The sequence below is a fragment of the Protopterus annectens genome, chromosome 8.part0 (genome assembly GCF_019279795.1).
Source record: "Protopterus annectens isolate FY-2018-M chromosome 8.part0, PAN1.0, whole genome shotgun sequence".
In the NCBI taxonomy this organism is placed as follows: domain Eukaryota; kingdom Metazoa; phylum Chordata; order Ceratodontiformes; family Protopteridae; genus Protopterus; species Protopterus annectens.
This window is the reverse complement of record NC_056741.1, coordinates 219613252-219634741: the sequence shown is the minus strand read 5'-3', so window position 1 is coordinate 219634741 and position 21490 is coordinate 219613252.

The window sequence follows — 21490 nt, the reverse complement described above, 5'->3', positions numbered from 1 at the left end:
AGTAGCCTACTGATACAAGGTTATCCTGTTTTTCCACCTGATAAATGGTTAAGAAATGACTTACAGTTGCAGAGCAGTCCTTGGTCAATTCTGATTGTTTCTTAAACACAAACTTGTCTTTGCTTTGGCTCATTAGCAGCAGTACAAAAGAACAGCCTGCTTGCACCCTTGTTCTCCCCCTCCCCCTTCCCTGTTTATTACCTTAAGCCAATCCCAAAGTTAATAACTATTACCTGTGTCAGGCACCATTTTTAAAACTACAACCACCCTTTGAGCACCTCATGCTCAGCTCTGCCATAAAACGTATTAAAACTGCCTGAACTGGGGCACAGCTGACTGATAGTTTGTGGAAATACAGGGTACCTACCTGAGTCTCCACATTCACTATCATATGTTCTTTTATCAGTTTACTCTGTTACTTGATTGTTTCCAGCCCCCTCATAAGAGCAACTAACAGGGTCTCTACCTGCTTTGCTCTCCATCCTGCCCCCTATTCCCTCCCACCCCCAGTGGTCCTACCTTTATTACACTCACAAACCCCTACCATCTTTCCAATAGCCATCCACGGCACTAAATGCAATACTACCTCCTCCATCTTCCCACTACTATCACTCCTCCTCAGCTAACATGTATAAGCATACCATACATATGCTCACTGCATGCACTCTCCTTGCATATCTTACATCCTACCAAAACTCCATCATTCTCCCACTCAACCACTACCACTGTACAACTACTCACACCACCACTCGTCTCACCCTCACTCAGCTCCCCTCCCACCAACTCAAGAACCATCACTATGCAACCCCTGCATATTCTAGCAACTATATTACTCAAACATAAAGCATCCCTACAGCTTAATATAGTAACCCTCCCATCATACCTATTACCCACAGAGCACAATCATAAAGTTTCCCTAATAAACAAACACATTCAAAAACTGAGAAAACTAATAACCTCATGCATATCAAATCTAGCCCTAAGTGGAGACATCCACCCCAATCCTGGCCCTACCATCTCTAACCCCAATTCTCATAATCAGACTAGAAACCACAACTTATCCCATATCACAGCCAATAGAAAGCCAAGTGACTTCCTTCTACTAAGCCTAAATATTAGAAGTGTATCCAACAAAGTCCATGACCTCCATGCCACCATAGACATGCACTCCCCAGATATAGTCGACTTGACAGAAACCTGGCTAAAACCTCACCTTACCAGTGAGCAAATCCTCCCTACCGGTTACGGCATACTAAGAGTAGACCGACTAAACAAGAAAGGAGGCGGTGTAGCTATAATATTTAAACAGCATCTAAACATCCAGATCTTTAAATCATCAGCTCCACAAATAGGCAATGAAGAAATAATATATACCAACCTCAAAATAAACCAAAACAAAACCATCAACATAATTGGATGCTACTTCCCACCTGGCCAAAACATCCCTCCACTAGAAAACCTCCTCAGCTGGTCTACCCACCATCTCCCCCAAGAAACTATAATTTTAGGTGATTTCAATATTGACTGGCAATCCTGTTCTGGCAGCCATCCAACCCATCATGTAAACCTTCATGGCTTCACCCAACTAGTCCAGTCACCAACCAGGATAAATAAAAACTCCACCAAGCACACTACCCTGGATTGGATACTAGTTAGTAAGAGCCTCCAGTCATATATAACAGGCTGCTTATCAGATAGCCTCAGTGATCACTCCCCAATATTCCTACTCAAAAAATACCTATACCAAGCTAAACCTGTCATCTACCATCAAATACATAAAAAACTAAACTTTAACCCACTCACATTCATCTCATTCCTCAAAGAATGTAACTGGCATCCTCTAAAGTACCTCAGTCTTGATGACGCAGTAGAATTTTTTAATACTACCTTCCTGAGCATCCTTAATTACCATGCCTCCATAAGACTTTCCAGAACCAAAGCACAACGCTCCCCATGGCTACAGAAAACCATTAAGTCAGAAATGAAAAACAGGGATAAAGCCTGGGAGCACTGGCGCAAAACAAAAACCCCATCAACTAGACAGAAATTCCTAGAACTATGCAATAGAGTCAAAAAGCTAATAAAACAGGACAAATTCCAGTACTACCAGTCTGCCCTAGACTCCTCCCAACACAGCTCCAAACAATTCTGGTCCTCCATAAACTCCATCCTCCACCCAGGTAAAGTCAGTACCCTTCCTCCTAACATCCCTTACTCCTCCGAAAATATTGCTACCTCATTCACCACACACTTCACACAAACCATACTATAACTAGCTAAACAACACAATGCCCCTCCCCTCCAACCCACACCTTCAACTATTAATATCCCCACTGCCTTCTCTTTTTCTCCTGCACCTGCCTCCAACATAAAAAAAACTCTTAACTAAACTTAAGCCCACCAAATTAGCAGCAAACAACCTCCCAAGTGAATACCTACAAATCGCAGCTGATGCTCTGGCCTACCCAGTATCCATCTTGATTAACCGATCTCTGTCAGAAAGTTACGTTCCCACTCTATGGAAAGTATCACATATAATTCCCCTCCACAAAGGCAGCCCCTCCACAGAACTAACCAGTTACCGCCCCATAGCTATTCTCTCTTCACTCTCCAAAATACTAGAGAGATGCATTCACTCCCTGTTCTCAGACTACCTCCTTACTAACCACCTCCTTTACAATACTAAGCATGGTTTCCGACCAAACCATAGCACCACCACTGCCTTACTCTCCTTTACTAACACTATCTTTCAGCATAAAAACAATGGCTATCTCTCCTCTGCTACTTTCCTAGACCTATCTAAAGCATTTGACATGGCCCCACACAAACAACTCATCTCTGTCCTCAATAACCTATCCTTCTCTCAATCAGTCACCAACTAGTTTCAGAGTTATCTGTCTGACCGCCAACAATCCGTTATATGGCAGAATGACATATCTCCCCAACTACCTGTCTCTATAGGGGTTCCCCAAGGATCCATCCGTGGACTCCTACTATTTTCTATTTTCACCAATAATCTAGCCTCTGCCACCAAACATGGCACACTCATACAATATGCAAATGACTCAGCCATCATCTGGTCAGCCCAGTCCCTACCCAAACTGCAAAAAGTCACACAGGAAGCCTTTTCCTCTGTTGAAACTTAGTTATCCGATGCCCAGTTAATACTCAACCCAAACAAAACTAAACTACTCATCTTCCAACTCACCAAACATACTCAAAACAACTCTCACTTTAACGTCACAGCAAAAGAGAACACACCAAATTGCTAGGAGTGGAAATAGACAATAAACTAAAATTTGACATTCACATATCCATGACCATAAAAAAGTCCACAAAAAACTAGGAGCGTTATACAGAAATAAACAACTTCTCACCAAAGCAGCAAAGATTTCAGTAGCAAATTCCCACCTTATCTCCACTCTATTTTATGCTTGTCCAATATATACCAACCTAAGGCAATGCGATATAAACAAGCTAGAGACCTGCTTCAACAAAATCGCCAAATTCGCCACAGGGGCATCCTACCGTAGTCACCAATGTCTCTCACTTGCTGAATTGGGCTGGCTTGAACTCTCTCACCTCCTTCAATGGTATCAAATCACACTCACCCACAAACTAGTAAACCAGCCACTAAATGTCCCATCCCTCCAGAATGTACTCCAACCCTATCGCACCACCAGACCACTAAGATCCAGCAACAAAAATCACTTGCAGATCACTAAAGCCAATAACTCTGCTGGTGAAGCACTATTCTCTTGTGCCATAGCCAAATTATGGAACTCCCTCCAACCCACAATTACCTCCGTACCATCATGCACCCACTTCAAAACTTTACTAAAAGTGCACTTAAAAACATGCAGGCTATGCCCTTGCAACTCCCACTCTAATATCACCCACCCCATCCACACACCCACTACTTTTCTTTCCACCCCACTAACTACCTTGATTATAGCAAGCTCAGATGCTCATAAGCCTACTACTTATTATACAGCATGAACTTCTTATTGTAACAATTGTTAATGTATTTTATACAACATCGGTGAATTGACAGTGTTTTGAGCCTTGCAACATTTGGTGGAGTTATTGGAGGTGTGGTGATTTCGGAAGACAGCCTTTATAGTACCGCTTCCACTTTGGTTCTCAGTATTCTGTGTTGTGTGAGCATTTACTGGTAATTGTTAATGTCTGTTATGTACTTCACAGATAATGATTTTAGTTGTCTACTGATGTACTATGTTCTTCATCTGTAACTATGTTTGTAATTGTTAATTGCTATGTAAATCAAATTGTTGCTTGCTATGTAAATCCAATGTAACTATTGTCTGTATATTTTAACTGTGGAGCTTTTCTCCCTGGGCCTCCACTGAAAATGGATCTACTTCCAGTCGGACACTCCCGGTCAACAAATTTAAATAAATAAATAAATAAATACTTGCATGTTCAGTTGTGGAGGGGTTCAGTGCAATGGATTACATCAGTAATCAAAGTAGCATATTGGCAGCATCTGTATTGAATTTGCACATATTTTTGTGAAAGTCTAGGCAGTCTGCTATAATGGGGGGGGGGGGCATTACTATTGTAGAAACTGGTGCACTGTGTTTTAGGTGAAGGTCCATCACATACACTGACATGTGACTTATTTCACAGGTGTATAGTACTAGCAACATTAACTCGATGTAGCTGCACTGCATGTTGTTAAGGGCCTGTCTTGTGTGTGTCTGTTGTGGTCTGCTTGTGTGTTGTACATGGCATCAGTCATAAGGTGTGGTATGTATAATGCATTTGTGGCATCTTGCCTCTGTGCGTGTGTGTGTGTGTGTGTGTGTGTGGGTGCGAGTGTGTGGATCAGCAGACATTATAGTGGAGGAATTAATGCAGTAATGTTGTCTTCCCCTCACACATGACCATGGGAATTGGAGTGTGTCCCCCTCACAACCTGATGCCAGTGTCTCATCAGACTCTGTTGATGATGATGGCCATAATGAGGAACAGGTGGGGTTGTTGTGGGATGAATCTGTCCCATGGGTTGACATCTCACTTCCTCCCCCAATGTCCCTGCACACAGTCAATATGCCCACATATACCCAGTCCCCAGTGGCCACAGATATTGGGCAGTCAAAGAGTGGTGGCATCAAAGAGGAGAGTGTGGTGATGATTGCATCTGTGACTGCAGTTACTAGCTATAGCCAGAGAGCTGGCGAAGTCCCACACAGGCAGATTGACAGTGGTGCTCGAAGGAGGACTGCTGCCCATCCAGCACCTGTTAGAGGAGTCACAGCACATTTTGGTCCATCGTGAAGGCACAGGCATGTTCTGAATTCAACATCAGATCAATGCTCAGATGCAACAGTGCCTGACATGCATGACTCCATCCATGGCATTGGTGATGCCTTACATCAGTTCGCTGATGTAGTGTATAGACGGTGGGGTGAGACATTGTCAGTCCTTAATTGTGCAATGTCTGAGCTTTAAAATGTGGAAGGAGTAGGGCATTGGACATGTGGATGCAGGTCAGCAACAACATCAGCTGAGACCCCAACTGGCCATGCACAGTCACACTCCTGTAGTGGCAGGACAACCAGCACTACCAAAGGGAGGGTGCTGTCCACACCACAATGTGGCAGGCCATGGGCATGTGGTCCCGGGTGATCCCCTGAAGCACACAGATGCAGCAGACACCGATCACCATCAGCAAGTAGTACCATATCTGGCCCTGGGCATGGTGGTGCCATTGCCACTCCTGGTGGAACCAGTTCCTGTGTTCATGGCTGGAGACAGTGAACTGTACATTCTGCCATGTATGGTCCACAGCTGTCCAACATACCCTCATGTAGGGCTGACAAGTGGCTTGACTGTGTACATGCACACACTCACACATCACTATCACATGCAGATCACCACCAGACAAACACAGCTCCTCTCCATGGCCCAGTTGACCAGCACCCCTCCAGACACACACACATGATGTCAGCTGTGTGGCACAGCCTATGCCTTTGGCAACCCCACACCACACCCTGTGCATATGATGATACCTGTGTCACATCCCTGTCATCCATACCATTGATGCAAGGACATGCTAATATGTGTCTGATGCACAGGGTGAATATAGTACACTTAATGACAGTTTGTAGTGCAGTAGTGTTATGCCCTGTAAGGTGCTGTCTGCTGGCATGTGAAATGCATACACATCAAAGTGTATGTACCTTTGTTCCATGATGCTGTATTGCTGTTAGTATTGTGTTAGTATTGCTGACTGACTGTTGTTTCCTAGACCTTTTTCTTTTTCTGTTCCAGGTGTTTGTGTGTCTATACCATGGGGACCTGCTGCCAATACAGTGGCTCAGAATGGCATGGTGGTAATGCAGAAATGTGACATCACCAAGATACAGCTGTATAGGTGCATGGTTACCTAGGTGTGTATATGTAGAACAGTGTGTGAGGGACAATGGGGGCAGACAGCATAATCTTGCATGCATACCCCTTGACACAGCATGCTACTCTTGATACATGTCACCTGGGAGTTCAGTAGGATCATAGGTTCGTAGGATCATAGAAGTTTACTAGAGTAATGGCCCTGGGTCCCTTACAAGCCTAGCCATTACTTTATCCATGACAGAATCATCAATCAGCACCTGTTGCCCCTGTCATTGAGGCACACAGATATGACCCCTGGGGCTGATTTTTGGTTTCCCGTCCACTCATCATGGATGCACTTGATGAAGATCTGCACGGTACTCTGTCTGACATGTATTGGACATGCATTCCTGAGACAGGACAGCCTCTGGGAGACAGACCTGTCTTTCCAGCAGGTTTTGTTGATGTTGCATATCAGATTCAGGCCTATCATGCTGGTAATGTGCAAAGAGTTAGATTCACATATATGGGCCAGCTGTTGAAGGGCAGGGCCCCGACACTGCCTACTAGGAGTGCCAGAGCCCACCTCTGGGCAACCTGTTTGATACTGAGTGGACATCTGCTGATTTGAGGCTGTCTGCATGCAATAGGTGTTGGAGGCCATGGATTACCTTTGTGTGTATTACCATGGCCTTTCCAGTTGCAACAGATGTCTGGATAAGTACATACCAAATGGGTCATGGTACTACATTATTGTTCTACTGACTGAGGATTAGACAGAGGTAGTGTCCAGTTTTTTCTGTATGCACTCCCTTTACCTATGTGGTGAACCACATACAAGACTTTTCTGACCACTGGCGCTACTTGATGGCTGAATGCGACATTGTTATCAACCTGAGTACCCAGATCTCTTAACACAGGTTGTGTGTTTATGGGGTTGACATTGATGTGTGAAATAGTGGGGCCATGTCCTTGCTGTATGGTATGATGGTACTGTTTTCTGCCTTCAGCTTGAGGCTAGGACCTTGGCACCATTCCATACCCAATGTAAGACCCCATTGGAGTGTGTTAATATCATTTGGTGAGTCAATGACAGACAGCACACAACTTATAGTTGTCACAGCCTTAGGCAGTACCTACAAATGTGGGTGGCAGCAGTTTGCATTCATGCCTAGATACATGTGGGATTCTGGGGGCAACACCTACTCACAGGGCTTCAACATGTCTACATATTGCACAAAAATAGGCAACAAAGAATAGGGTTGCCACCTTATCAAATGTGCAATGTGGGACACTTCTTGTAGTATCATGAGAGTTTGCCAGACAAACCATACCCATGGCAAGTGCAAAGGACAGGACTTCTCTTGGTCTGCAAATATGACAACTTATTTATGTAGCATTTCCCTTGCTTATGCCATTTCTCATGACATTAAGGTGCTTCTGATGCACAATAACTGCTTTATGCAACTATTAGACAATTTTATGAAATGTTTGTTGTCCTACACTCTTGGGACCTCTGTGTTGTTTGAGTTGTTTTCACAGGACACATCTGGTCAAACATGGACTGCAACCTGCAGGATGGGACAAGTGGCAGTGGCCCTAACACAGTCACACTGCTGCAAGTGGATATAAATACATACACACATGAACTGCCCTTACCGAGTGTAGAACTCCTAGCTGTCTAGTTTTACATATTATAGCACTTTATACATATCACATGCGCTATGGACCTTATATGCTTTTGCAGTGTCTGCCACTACTATTCGGGTGGATGACATCTACAGATGCTGTAATTGTTGCCACTGGGGGGTTAACAGGTTTGCACAGGCCCTTAAATGGTATAACCATAGATCACAAATGCAGGCATGACAGCCACACTGCTGCAAGGGGATATGCATACATGCACACATACATATACACTCAGAGAGTTGCCAGTTTTGGGATTAGAACCCCCTACCTATTTAGTTGTATAGATTATAATACTAAATATGTATCGCATGCACCACAGAACTACTGGGGCTAGATGGTGTCTTTCTGTGCTTCTAAGGTGGATGACATCAGTAGGGCCTGAATAGCTTGCCAATGGGGGATTAACAGGTTTGCGCAAGCCCTTAAAATGGTATAACAACCACACACACACACACACACACACACACACACACACACACACACACACACACACACACACACACAAACACACATATACACAAGAAAGACAGCCACCCTGCTGCAAGGGGATATGCATTCAAACACACATACACTTTCAGAGTTGCCAGTTTTGAGATTAGAATCCCTACCTATCTAGTTATGTACACTATAGAACAATGTACTTGTTGCATGTGTCATGGAGCTAATGTGTGTGGAGAGTGTGTAACTGTGCTTCTATGGTGGATGACATCAGCAGGCCCAGTAAAGTTAGCCAGTGGTGGGATTAACAGGTGGGTACAGGTCTTAAAATGCATTGGCATTGCACACACACATAGGCAAGACATACACACAGCTGCAAGGGGATACATTTACACACACAAACTCATTCAATGAGTTGCCATTGCTGGGATTAGAACCCCTAGTTATGTAGTTGTATACACTATAGTGCTACATACGTATCACATATGTCATGGAGCTTATGTGTCTGGAGAGTGTGTAACTGTACTTCTATGTTGGATGACAGCAGCAGGCCCAGTAAAGTTAGCCAATGGTGGGGTTAACATGTGGGCACAGGCCTTAAAATGCATTGGCATTGCATACACATTGGCACAGCTTTAAGGGGATACACTTACATGTACAAACTCATTCAATGAGTTGCCATTGCTGGGATTAGAACCCTTACCCATCTAGTTATATATACTCTAGTACAATGTACTTATCACATGCATTGTGAAGTTTATGCATTATAAGAGTGTCTGCCATTGCTGTTGAGGTGGATGACATCAGCAGCTGCTAACAGGGAGACCACTGTTGTGGAGGACACTAGACACAGGGCCATAAAATGAGTGACTGTTGCACAGACATAGGCTTGTTGGGCATGTGTATTCTGCTGTATGTGGACTGTATACACAAACACACCCAAGGTGGCTGATGTGAGATGTGAACCCCTACCTACCTATTATTACTGACTACAGCTCACCCTACTTTTTGCACACACCACTGGTTACAATTGCTGTACAAGTGGCTGCAGCACTACATCACTCTATGCCTTTCTGGGCCTTCCCCCCTTCTCTTTCTTCTCTCTCTCTCTCTCTCTCTCCCCCCCACTCTGTCTTTCTGTATATGATACATATATGTTGCATATATATATATATATATATATATATATATATATATATATATATATATATGTATATACAACTGTACAGATCCAGACATATCTTAAATGTGCCACATACTGATAGATAAGGGTAATTATGTCTGATGGGAATAGGGGAGACAGTTAGGCATACATAGGACATCTTGGTTCTATAGTCAGATGAGGGTTCAGACATGGGCTGTAATTAGCTAGGTGTAGAAGCATGCCCACTGTGAATATCAGTATTTACAATGGGACTCCAGGTCAGACCTCAGACATGGGCTGAAATTAGCTAAGTGTAGGAGAATGCCCCAGTGTGACCATCAGTACTTACAATGGGACTCCAAGCCAGACCTACCTGTTGTCTAGTCTGGGATTTTGTGTGCTACAGTGAATTGTATGCTGGACCTGATTAAACAGTCCAGCACCTCCCTGATATAATGCCTGAGGGATTTCCTGGCTGTGTGCTGTCTGTAATAGCTGACTCTTATCTAGGATGTGTACAGAGTGTATTAGACTGTACAGGAGTTTGCATCATATGTCTGGTACATTTTACATAGCACTATGATTTCCCAGTACGTTAGTGGCAGATCATTATAGATTGACATGAGGAACCTCTGACAGACATTTTGGTTATTGACTTCATACACTGCCAGGAACCCATGCTACTGCTCAAACACTTCTATTCTGCACTTTCTGCATTTGTATGACCAGTAGTTTCTCCTTCTTCTTATATGTGGGCCTTTGTCCTACTCTGCTCCAGTTCCTGGCTTTCTCCACAGTTGCTGCTCTTTGTATTTGTAGGTATGCTGTGACTGGGGTATGTGATGTAACACCACACACAGGGTTACAGACTTCATACCTCTGACTATACCTGTTTAGCAGGATGTCCAGCCTTGTACCCCAAATGTCTGCTCTGGTCCTAAGTATGTTTTACTGTTAATATAAGGCTACATGGCGCCCACGCCCATTGACCTCTTAGAGCCTGGAATCTGGACAAAGCCATATATATAAGTGGGACACAAACACAGGCACTGACACAAACATAGGAACAAGGTTTGAATATTGCTCTTACAAAGATAGATGGTTGATAGAATTCAGGTGTTGTATTAGCATGAATGTTGTGATGGGTATGAAGTGTGCATCTCAACTGTCTGTCATTATTCTCTCACTTCAACCTTTATTGATTTGCCACTAGTTTGCTAGAAAAATGCAATGTTATGTAAAATGGACCATAAATATGAGGCAAGAATGTGGACATTCTGTGACACTCTGTACATTTGATGGACATGATGGTACCCACTGACTTGTAAGTACTGACATAGTTTTACATTCTGGTGCTACTCTGAATTGTCACAACCTGCTGTTCTACTAGCTACCGTCTAGGTTATACAGAGCTGTGTACTGTCCATATCTGTGGCCTCCTATCCTTCCATTGTCTCTGGCTTTGTCCAGCTTTCTTGCAGTAACAAATAGTGACATATGGACAGTCTGTAGAACTCCTATCATAGGTGTAGCTCACATGCAAAATAGTAGGCACATCCAGGGTCAAACCATGAGCCCCATCAATCATGGTAATGTACTTAGCCCAGTAAGCCACAACAGACACCAGACAGTGCAGTTTAATTCCTGACACTATCACCAGCAGACATACTGTACATAGCACACTGACCCCTGCATATTGTGGAAAGGGAAGATGTCACCAGGTTGATTGGGACAGTCCTGGGATTGTGTGGTCTCATGCTATTACCTTGCAAACATAATGTTACTGCAGTTGTATGGGAACATGGGTGTGTTGGAGGTAGGGGACTGTGGCATTGACAATCAAGCATCTGTCCTATGACCTCACTGTTTGTAATTCCCTCGCATAGTGCAGTGGATTTTGCTGGCTTGGGGCCTACAGCATATCATGGGGTGGACAGTATTGGGCATAGAGTTTCTGTTGTCCCACATAGCAGTTAGTTCTCTGCAAGTAGCCCAGTAGCCCAGTCTGTTGCCTTGCATAAATGCAGCAGGTCCATACATATGCTACCATAATCTAGTACCCCATACATTTGTTGTAAAGAAGAGTGACTTACCTTGTGACTGCAGAAGTTGAGATAACAGTACTTCAGGGCTGTCTCTGTCTGATGCACGCAGTACACAACCAATGCATTGTAAGGTACAGGTTTTGTGGTGTGGCTGGCATCATTTTTACTATGTATGTGAGTCAGAGTGAGGTGTCAGTCCGTAGGACCCTAGGTTGTCAGTGCATGTACTATGAGTTGCCTCTTTGCCAAGGCCAGGGCATACTGGGCATGCCTATGTCTGCCTACAGGGACAAGCTCAGGGGGTTCCTCCTCCAAGTCCCCCCATGGCTGTGGGAACCTTGGCACTGGTGGGGAGCTATGTGTCCATTCCCTGTGATGTTCCTGCTGCAGCTGTTTCCGCAGGATCATATTGTGTAACATGGAACATACTATGAACATGTGGGGCTCCACCAGATATATCGAGGTAGCAGAACTGTGACTTGAGCAGTCCAGACACATGCTCTGTGATGTTCCTAGTTTGAGCATGTGCTTCATTATGGAATTCTTCAGTAGGTGTGTGTGCATTTCTGATGGGTGTCATCATCCACATTTCCAGTGCATAGCCAGCGTCCCCCAGTAGATGGCCGTATGGGATGTCCCCCTGGCAAATGTCTGGTACAGCTGTGAGGTGTGCTAGATGTGGGCATTATGATAGCTGCCAGGGCTGCGAGCAGACACATTCATGATAATGCTCTGGCAATTGATGGAATGATACCCCTTGTGGTTGATGTAGGCTATACCCTCTTCAATGGGAGGTGCTTTGACATGCACATGAGTGCAGTCTATGGCACCCAGTACCCCAGGGTAGTGTGCTACATGGTGGAAGAGATGCGTATTGCTGACTCTCTCCTCAGGGGTGCGAGGTAAATAAATGTGCTCACTGGCATGTGCTTGTATGGCATCCAGGAATTGGTGGAGTACCTTGGATGCAGATGCCTGTGAGACCCCCCCCCCCTTTATGTCCCCAACTGGTCTTTGAAAAGTACCTGTAGCTAGTATTCTTATGGCTACACATACCTTTGTTTCTGCTGGGATGGGTTCCCCTCTGTTGGCTCTGGGTCTGAGGTGAGGGTGAGTTCTTGTAGTATGTCCCTGTTCACCCTATAGCACTCTACAATCTCCAGCTCATGTAGCCCCTGGAAGGTTACTCTAGGCCTGAACATTCTTCTCCTTCTCAGTCTGGGCCTATTGTCAGCATCACCATCATCACTGACCTCAACCTCAAGCACATACAGATATAGCAGAGCAGTAGCAGCCCTAGCATTTTGTCACTTATCCAATGGTGCAGAGTATGTGGGAAAAATCAGATTGTAGGGCGTATGCATACTTTATAGTGGTGTGCTGTAGATGCAGCCTGTGTGATTGGTTCATTATGCTTCATTGCATCTGACTGGTATATCACTGGGAGTTTGAATGGGCCAGTGTTTGTTGCACAGCTTATCAGTCATTTCTACCTGATTGGCTTTCCCAGGCAATTTTCTTTTTTCTTCTTTTTTTTCAAATTTTTCACTGCTAAGCACTGCAGCATGGCGTGCAAACCTGCAGCACTAGTACAAACAGTGCTCAGCAGTTTTGACACTCCCCCAAGCAGGGCACGCTCAGCTTTTCTTAAACCAGCTAAAACACATGCTGCAGGGCTAAACACAGTTCAGCAGCATCAGACACCCTCCCCCCACTTAGCTGTGCTTAGCTGAGTGCAAACAGGTGACACTGAGCTCATTTGCATGCCTACAGTGCAATATCCACCCTTTTTTGGGGGATTTTACAGCCCCTGTTTAAATTTTACATTCTGGTACATGGATTCTGTCTGTGTACATTTCTAACACCAACACGGCACCTACACGGGTGCCTTTCTGCTTCTTGGATCCCAAATCAACCTCATTTGCATGGATCTCACCAGCTTATGAGGTGATTTGCATTCCACAGACACTTCTGTGTCTGCAAGCTGGTGCACACCCCTCTGCCCTGTTTATTGGATGGCTTGGTGGCCGTGTTACATGTTGGGGTTGTGCCACTATGCTTACATGGCAGACCACTCCATGTAGGTTTTATTGAATTACCCCCACAGTGTCTCTGGCTGCATTCAGACACATGAGATAGAATCTTTATGGCCTTAAACCAAGTCATTTAATTTCAGGCTATTTTCTTTAAGGTAGCTGGGCTGAGCTTAACCCCTTACCTTCCAGAATCCTCTGTTAAAATATATACATTTCCTCAGTTACAACAATACAGCCTGCCATACATGTATATTTCTTTTCTGTCCAGCAGGACCCACTGTTGATAAATTTTTAACACAAGTAACTTTACAAATACATTTTTAACACAAGCATCTGTACATATCAGTTTAATATTCAAATGACATATAATTATTTACAAAACACCAGCTAGCTATGCTGGTATATGTTACACATGCACTCCCCTACTCCCCTTAGCACAGTTGGCACTACTTCACATCATCACAGTATTAATTTTTGTTTTATCCAGGTTTTCAGTTATTTACTTCTTTCTTGTGTTCATGAAACCCATACACCATAATGTTAATATTAACTTTGGTAAAAACCTTATAAAATTATTTTTCAGATAAACTTCATACTGACTTTATTCTTTCAAATTTAATAACAAAATGCTCCAGAGTTTCCTCAGCATTGCAAATATTGCATATTCTATCTTTCATTTGCTTGTATTTCATCACTGCCTTAACTGGTAATCTAACATAAAGCTCCATATAAATCATTCAACTCCAAATCAACCTTAAGACTCTCTTGACTTTCTCTTATTGCTCATTGAATTTCCAGTCCTTTATTATCTCACTTCTTTACATAAAAAATATCCATAGCATCCTTGTACCTTTCTCTTCTTGTGTCTTTATTTTCACTCCAGTTAAAATTTCATCTTTTTATCGTTTCATAAAATCATTTATTTTTTCTTAATAAATCTTTTCCTTTCATTATTTCTTTCCTATATGCCCTTTGCCCTTATACTTCCCACATCATCTCTCCAACACAGTCATTCTTCCCACTATTTATTTTTGTCATTACCCAATGCAGATGCAGCGACACCAAGAAAACAACTGGATTTATTAATCTCAACTCACTCCCTTTACTTTACATTATGTCACCCCTTTTTTTATTAGATTTAATTTTGATCCCCAAATAAAAAAGGTAATTAATTTTTAACAATTCCTTTTTCCAGTTGCCTAGGAAATAAATACTTCCTAAATAGTTCAATTTACTCAAACTAATAGTATGCATCAGATACATTTAATTCAAATGTTTTCTATATATTTATTGTTTATGTATTTATTTATTTGTTTATTTATTTATTTATCATTTGTTGACTGGGAAAGTCTGACTAGGTTCCACAGAGCCTGTTTTCAGCGGAGGCCCGGGGAGAAATGCTTCAGATGCATGTCTTTGGAATTTATGCCTTGTTTACCAGGTTAGTCCCACTAGGCGAGTAACCTCTTTTCAGGGGAGACCCAAGGTTGTATTTATACTATGAGATTAATTTTGCCAGGGCACTGGGAACTTCCCCTACTGATTGTGACAGGTGTCTTGGGGTCTTTTACATTCACCTGAGCTACCACCAACTCAGGCAGATAGGGCCTGGGTTTAACATCTTGTCTGAAGGACAGTGCACCCAGGAGTGCAGCACCCCTCATACACACCCAGGAATGCAGCACCCCTCATACACAACCAGGACTGCAGCACCCCTCATACACACCTAGGAGTGCAGCAACCCTCATACACACCCAGGAATGCAGCACCCTTCATACACACCCAGGACTGCAGCCCCCCTCATATGCTGCATTGCAGTGCCACCAGTTGATCTACTTGTGTTTTTAACTTTCTGTAATACTTCTCTATGTTGTTTTTCAATAATATTAATCCCACTTAGTTTTATTCCTAAAAGACTAACCTCTACTAGAGAGAGAAATAAATACCAGCAATCTTAACTATCTTACCAAAGTCTTTACACTTATTTAACCCATATTTAATCCATTTTATCCATCCAAGTTTCAATAATAACTTATTTTATTTATCCTTTCCATTTGCTATTATGATTAAATCATCTGGTTAGGACATATACAAATGAACTTCTGTCTCGTTATGCAATTTTAAAATACCTTGTTTAACCCTCTCTTTAGCTATAACAGTTACAGGATTCATAACTAATGTAAAGAAAGTCCTGCTTAAATGACATTCTTGCTTAACCACCTGCTCAACTTTAATTTATTTACCAGACCATTCATTAATAACTACTTCCAAATACAGTTAACTATATACTTTTCTTATAATTCTTAAACATTTTCATTTAAACCTTATTCCATCAAAATGTCTAATATCTTATTATGATTTATCATATCATATGCCTTTTCCACATCACATATTGCTATCTTACCCTTATATCCCTCTTTTTTAACACTGGTTACTACTTTCTTTACAATAATTAATAAATCCTATAACGTCTACCATCAATTCCATATATACCTTCCTCTACCATTTATAACACTATGTTGCCCAACCTTTTATAAAAATTCTTATAAAATGTTAATAGCATCCAGTTTTGAATATTAGATCTATCCCATTGATTATATATAAACTTTATCTTATGCCCAGATAATCTCTCATTATTAATACCTTCTCAATCCAATTATTCTTTACATTAATATAATTTTCTTACTATCTTCCATTTCTTTGTAAAATTCATATTCTATGCCATCTGGACCAGGAGTACTTATTATTTTTATACCCTTTAACACCTCATTAAATTCTTTTAACTCTATTTTTTTACATAATATTTCAACACTATTCTTTTCTGCTTTTCTTAACTTTCCATGTATCTCTTCATTTTAAAAACATTTTATCATATAATTCCATGACATAGTTTCTTACTTCACTCATATATTCCATATCATAAAAAATCTTTCCATCTTCTGTTTTCATACACATCATTGTCCCCTCATCATTTTAACCTTTTTCCCTCAAAGCAGTGAGGTTTCCTCAAACCTCCTTTGTGACAAATAGTTTTATTTATACATCAACAACATTGTTTTTTTCATATTCTCATGACATATTTATTTTTCAGTTTACCATTCCTTCCTATCAAGTCATCATGTTTAGCAATGAACTCAGCATCCATCCATCCATCCATCCATCCATCCATCCATCCATCCATCCATCCATCCATCCATCCTAAACTCCTTACCATTTTACACATGTGGTTGGAGTATCACTTCAACAGTGATAATCATCTAGAGCCAAGGTTTACACTGCTGGGTAGCTTTATTTTTTTCCCCTCACAAAAAATAGCTTCTCGGCTTATACACTAATTTATAACCTTTTCTTTAAACTCAGCCCAGTAATGATCAATCCTCTTGTAAAAACCCATCTTTGAACAATGATCCATCCACAATTGTCCCCTTTCTTTCTTATTTTATTCCTGTTTTACTATGTCTCATATTACTTTTCCTTCTTTTATATAACCTTCAATATTAGTGACCTCAGATTTTAGCATAATCGTCAGTAAGGCACGCATCATATGATTCTTTTTAAATTTCTTGTACACCTTTATAGCAATAACCCACGCCTGGGTGTGGGTAATGCGGGTTTTACCCACGGTTGGCGTGGTTTGGTCCCGAGGGCGAAGCCCGAGGGACCAAACAAAGACAACCGTGGGTAAATCCCGCATTACCCACCCAGGCGTTATTGCTATTATACTATGACATTATTTAAGAAAAGAAACAATTAGTTTTCTTAAATAATGGCATTGTATAATGCCTCTTTGCTGCCCTTCCGGCTGTCTGGCATCAGCGGCAGTTCTGATGTACTGCGCATGCCTCGCAGTACATCAGAGCTGTGGCCAAAAGCAACGGAGAAAGCAAGATCTCCGTTGCTTTTTACTGTTGCTATGTTAAATGGTTTTAACATAGCGAGACAGTTTAAAATAAGCAACGGAGATGTCCGTTGCTTATGTTAAAGCTCTCGCTATGTTAAACCCATTTAACATAGCGAACAGTAGCAATGGAGATCTTGCGTTCTCTGTTGCTTTTTAAACCTCTGCTATGTTAAATGGGATTACCATAGCGAGACAGCTTTAAAATAAGCAACAGAGATCTTCTTTGCTTATTTTAAAGCTGTCTCGCTATGTTAAACCCATTTAACATAGCGAGACAGGTTTTAAAAAAAAAGCAACGGAGAAAGCAAGATCTCCGTTGCTTTTTACACACTGTGTTGCTATGTTAAAGGAGTTTAACATAGCGAGACAGCTTTAAAAAAAGCAACGGAGATCTCCGTTGCTTTTTTTAAACCTGTGTCGCTATGTTAAACTCTTTTAACATAGCGAGACAGTGTTTTAGAAAAAGACTTATACTAATGGAAAAAGTCCGGGTGACCGGACATTTTTCCATTAGTATAAGTCGATTTACAACATGCACGCTGGCCAATCAGCGTGCACGTTTTGGAATATTAATGGGGTGTCATGGTATAATAGAAAATAATGTATGATCCATCTCTGTTCCGGATTTATCTCTCTTATTTGTATAAACTGTTTTCCCACCCTGCAACATTTTTGTTTTCATCACTTTTTTCCAAGTCTGACTGTCCTTAATTACTTTTCCTGCTGTTTTTTTTCTCAAATTACATTTAAAATCTCCTATAATAATAATAGCCATATTAAGCATAACAACATTTTTACCCTTTTGAAATAAATGCTCTCTTTTTTTAGTTTCTGCAGATCCATGTGTTATAGTCATCTTCCATATCTTTTTACTATATTTTATGTTACAGATAAGACCTGGCTGCACTACAATAAAATCCATAATTTTTTATTCCATTTTTGTCATAGCAGCAATTTCTAATATAATTTTTCCCCAAAGCTCCATACATTTTCTACAATATTTTTGCATACGATTAAATAATAATCAAATCTTTACCAAACATATCACATCACAGTTCTGTCTCTTACACTATGTAACAGCATTTAATCTTTATTTTTTCATTAGTTATTCTATTAACATTCAATGACCCAATCATCAAACTAGCTCTTTCTCTTCTTTGTATATTTTGTAGTAACTTTATTTTTCTTGTCCATACTCTCTTTCCAACTGTACCTTTCCCAACATCTTCCTGTTCATCCCCATCTCTTTCATTATGACTTAAATTCTCAAACTGATTTTGAACGTCCACACTGGAATCATCCTTCCCTCTCCCCATGTTTTCTACTATAATTTCTACATCTTATTAGACATAATTATGTTCCCTTCTCTCTCACTTTCTGAAAGTCATTGCTATTTCATTATTTCTCCAACCTCAGCTTTTTATGGTCTCACAATCAAATGAAAAATGATTTTTACTTGTACTTCCCTTACAATGTATCATGCAATTTTTGACCCCATGATCAAATTCACCACTCTGCTAACAATTTTTAGGCATTCACTAAATAAATGATCCCCCATGCCATACTGAAAGTGCATTTTGGGTTGTCACAAATATCTCAACATTCCTTTTTACTAATTAATAACACGAAACTCAGTAAATGCATAACATTTTCATCTTTGCTGTCCAAACGATAATCTCCTACCCCCATTCCAGAACTTTCTATCATCAATGCATTTTTAATTGAATACACGTTTTTACATTTTTCTTCAAAACCAATTCTTATTTCATATTCTGTCATCTCAGCAGTTCTAAACTGCAGTTTCAGTTTTCACCTAAGCATTCTTTTTGTCCCTTTTATTACAAAACAGCTCCACAGAGTACAAAAGGCCTTAGTATCAAACAACATTATAAAATATTCAGCTTTTTCAAGTGCCTCAAGCAATACTGCACAAAAAGCTTTGTTTCTAAAGTGAATAAAATGCCTCAAATCTTCTGGAACAAAGCCCAAAGAACAAATTATATTGTCCAGCATATAACTGACAGATGTTTCTCCATTCATTTTCTCTTCTGTAATCACAGGGTTTTATCTTTCAAATGCAGTTAAACTAACTTTTTAGAGACCCTTTAACATTTACAGAATTATGTGATACAATATTGAACCAATCAGTTCCCTTTATTTAGTTCCTTTCATTGACTGCTCTGCATATTCATAGGTTCATAGGTTCATAGGTTCATACTAGGCTATCTGCCCGAGGGCATTTACAAGCCTAGCCCATAGTTTTGTGGCTTACGCCACCCCTTTAGTATGGGGAACTATACCCATTATTTTGCTGTGCCTCTGTTGAGCAGTGACACTGAGGTAATCCCTGGGGTATATCTGCGATCTCCCATCCATTGGTCAAGATTTCTCTTGAACAAGGCCAGCGAGGTGCTCTGCCTCACATATACCGGGATTTTATTCCACAGCATAGGGAGTCTTTGGGTGATGAATCTATCCCTCCAGCACGTCCTATTAATAGCCGTGTCGAGGTTTAAGTCTCCGCCCTTGTGACTCTGACGGATCTAGATTTTTGAGGTGAAGCATATTCATCAAATCTGGGTTTGACATGGCCTTGTATGTTAGGCAAAGGTCACCTCTGAGCAAGCGGTAAGTGACTGAATAGAGCTGGAGTTCTTTCAGTCGGGCAGCATAGGACAGATGTTTGAGACCCTTTATCCTTTTGGTGAGGAACTTTGTGGCCTCTCCAGCTGCTGCAAGTGTCGGGTCAGATACATTCCAAATGGGGCATTGTACTCAATCATTGGTCTGATGAGTGATGAGTATAGGGAGACTATGACCTCCCTTGATCTAGATGAGAATCCCTTCATGATAAGGTGGGCAATGTAGAAGGTCTTCCTAACTACTTTAGCTACATGGGTGTCGAATGACAGACTACTATCAACCTGGGTCCCCAGGTCCCTGATAACTTCTTCTGTGCTCAGTGGATTGCCACCTATTTGGTAGCTAGGGGTAACCTTGTTTTGTCCGAAGGGTATGACTATGCATTTTTGGCATTTAACTTTAGGCCATGGCTCTGGCACCAGTTATCCATTTCTGTGAGACCCTTCTGAAGGATATCTGTGTCAGATGTGTTTTCTACTATGGCCCAGTTTGCAGTCATCTGCAAACTTTGTCAGCCATAACCCTCCTGTGTTTGCTTGTACTTGGAAAAGTAGATGCCAAACAAGAGTGGGCCCAGGACTGAGCCCTGTGGTACACCACTTGTGACAGGCTTTGAGTCTGACATGGCGCCAGCAACTCTGACCCTGTGGGTTCTGTCACTCAGCCAGTTTGCAACCCATCTTGTGATGTATGGGTTAACATTTAAGCTGATGAGTTTTTCAATGATACCCGAGTGGGGTATTGTATCAAGGCCTTCGCCAGATCGAGGTAGGCTGTATGGACTGCCTTTCCCTCATCAATGGCTTTGGTGACTGTTTCAAAAAGTCAACCAAGTTTAGAAGGCATGATCTGCCTTTGACAAAGCCAAACTGGGATGGATCCAAAGTCTGCAAATTCCCTATGTCTTTATTTATGAGGTCCATTATGATCCTCTCCATGGCTTTGCAGATAAGGCTTGTCAAGCTAATGGGCGGTAATTTCCAGGGTCGGTGGAGGCACCGCCTTTGTGAAGTGGGACCACAGTTGCAGTGCGCCACTCCTGGGTGCGTATCCAGAGGTAAGACTATGATTAAACAGCTGTCCTAGCTGTGGGTTTAATTCCTCGTTGAGTTCGTGGAGCACACAGCCGGGGACACCATCAGGTCCCATGGATGCTGTGTTTTTTGCTTTGGCGAGAGCAGGTCTCACTTGGGCGTTGGAGATGTTTGGGGGCTGCAATCGCTTGGTATAGATATCT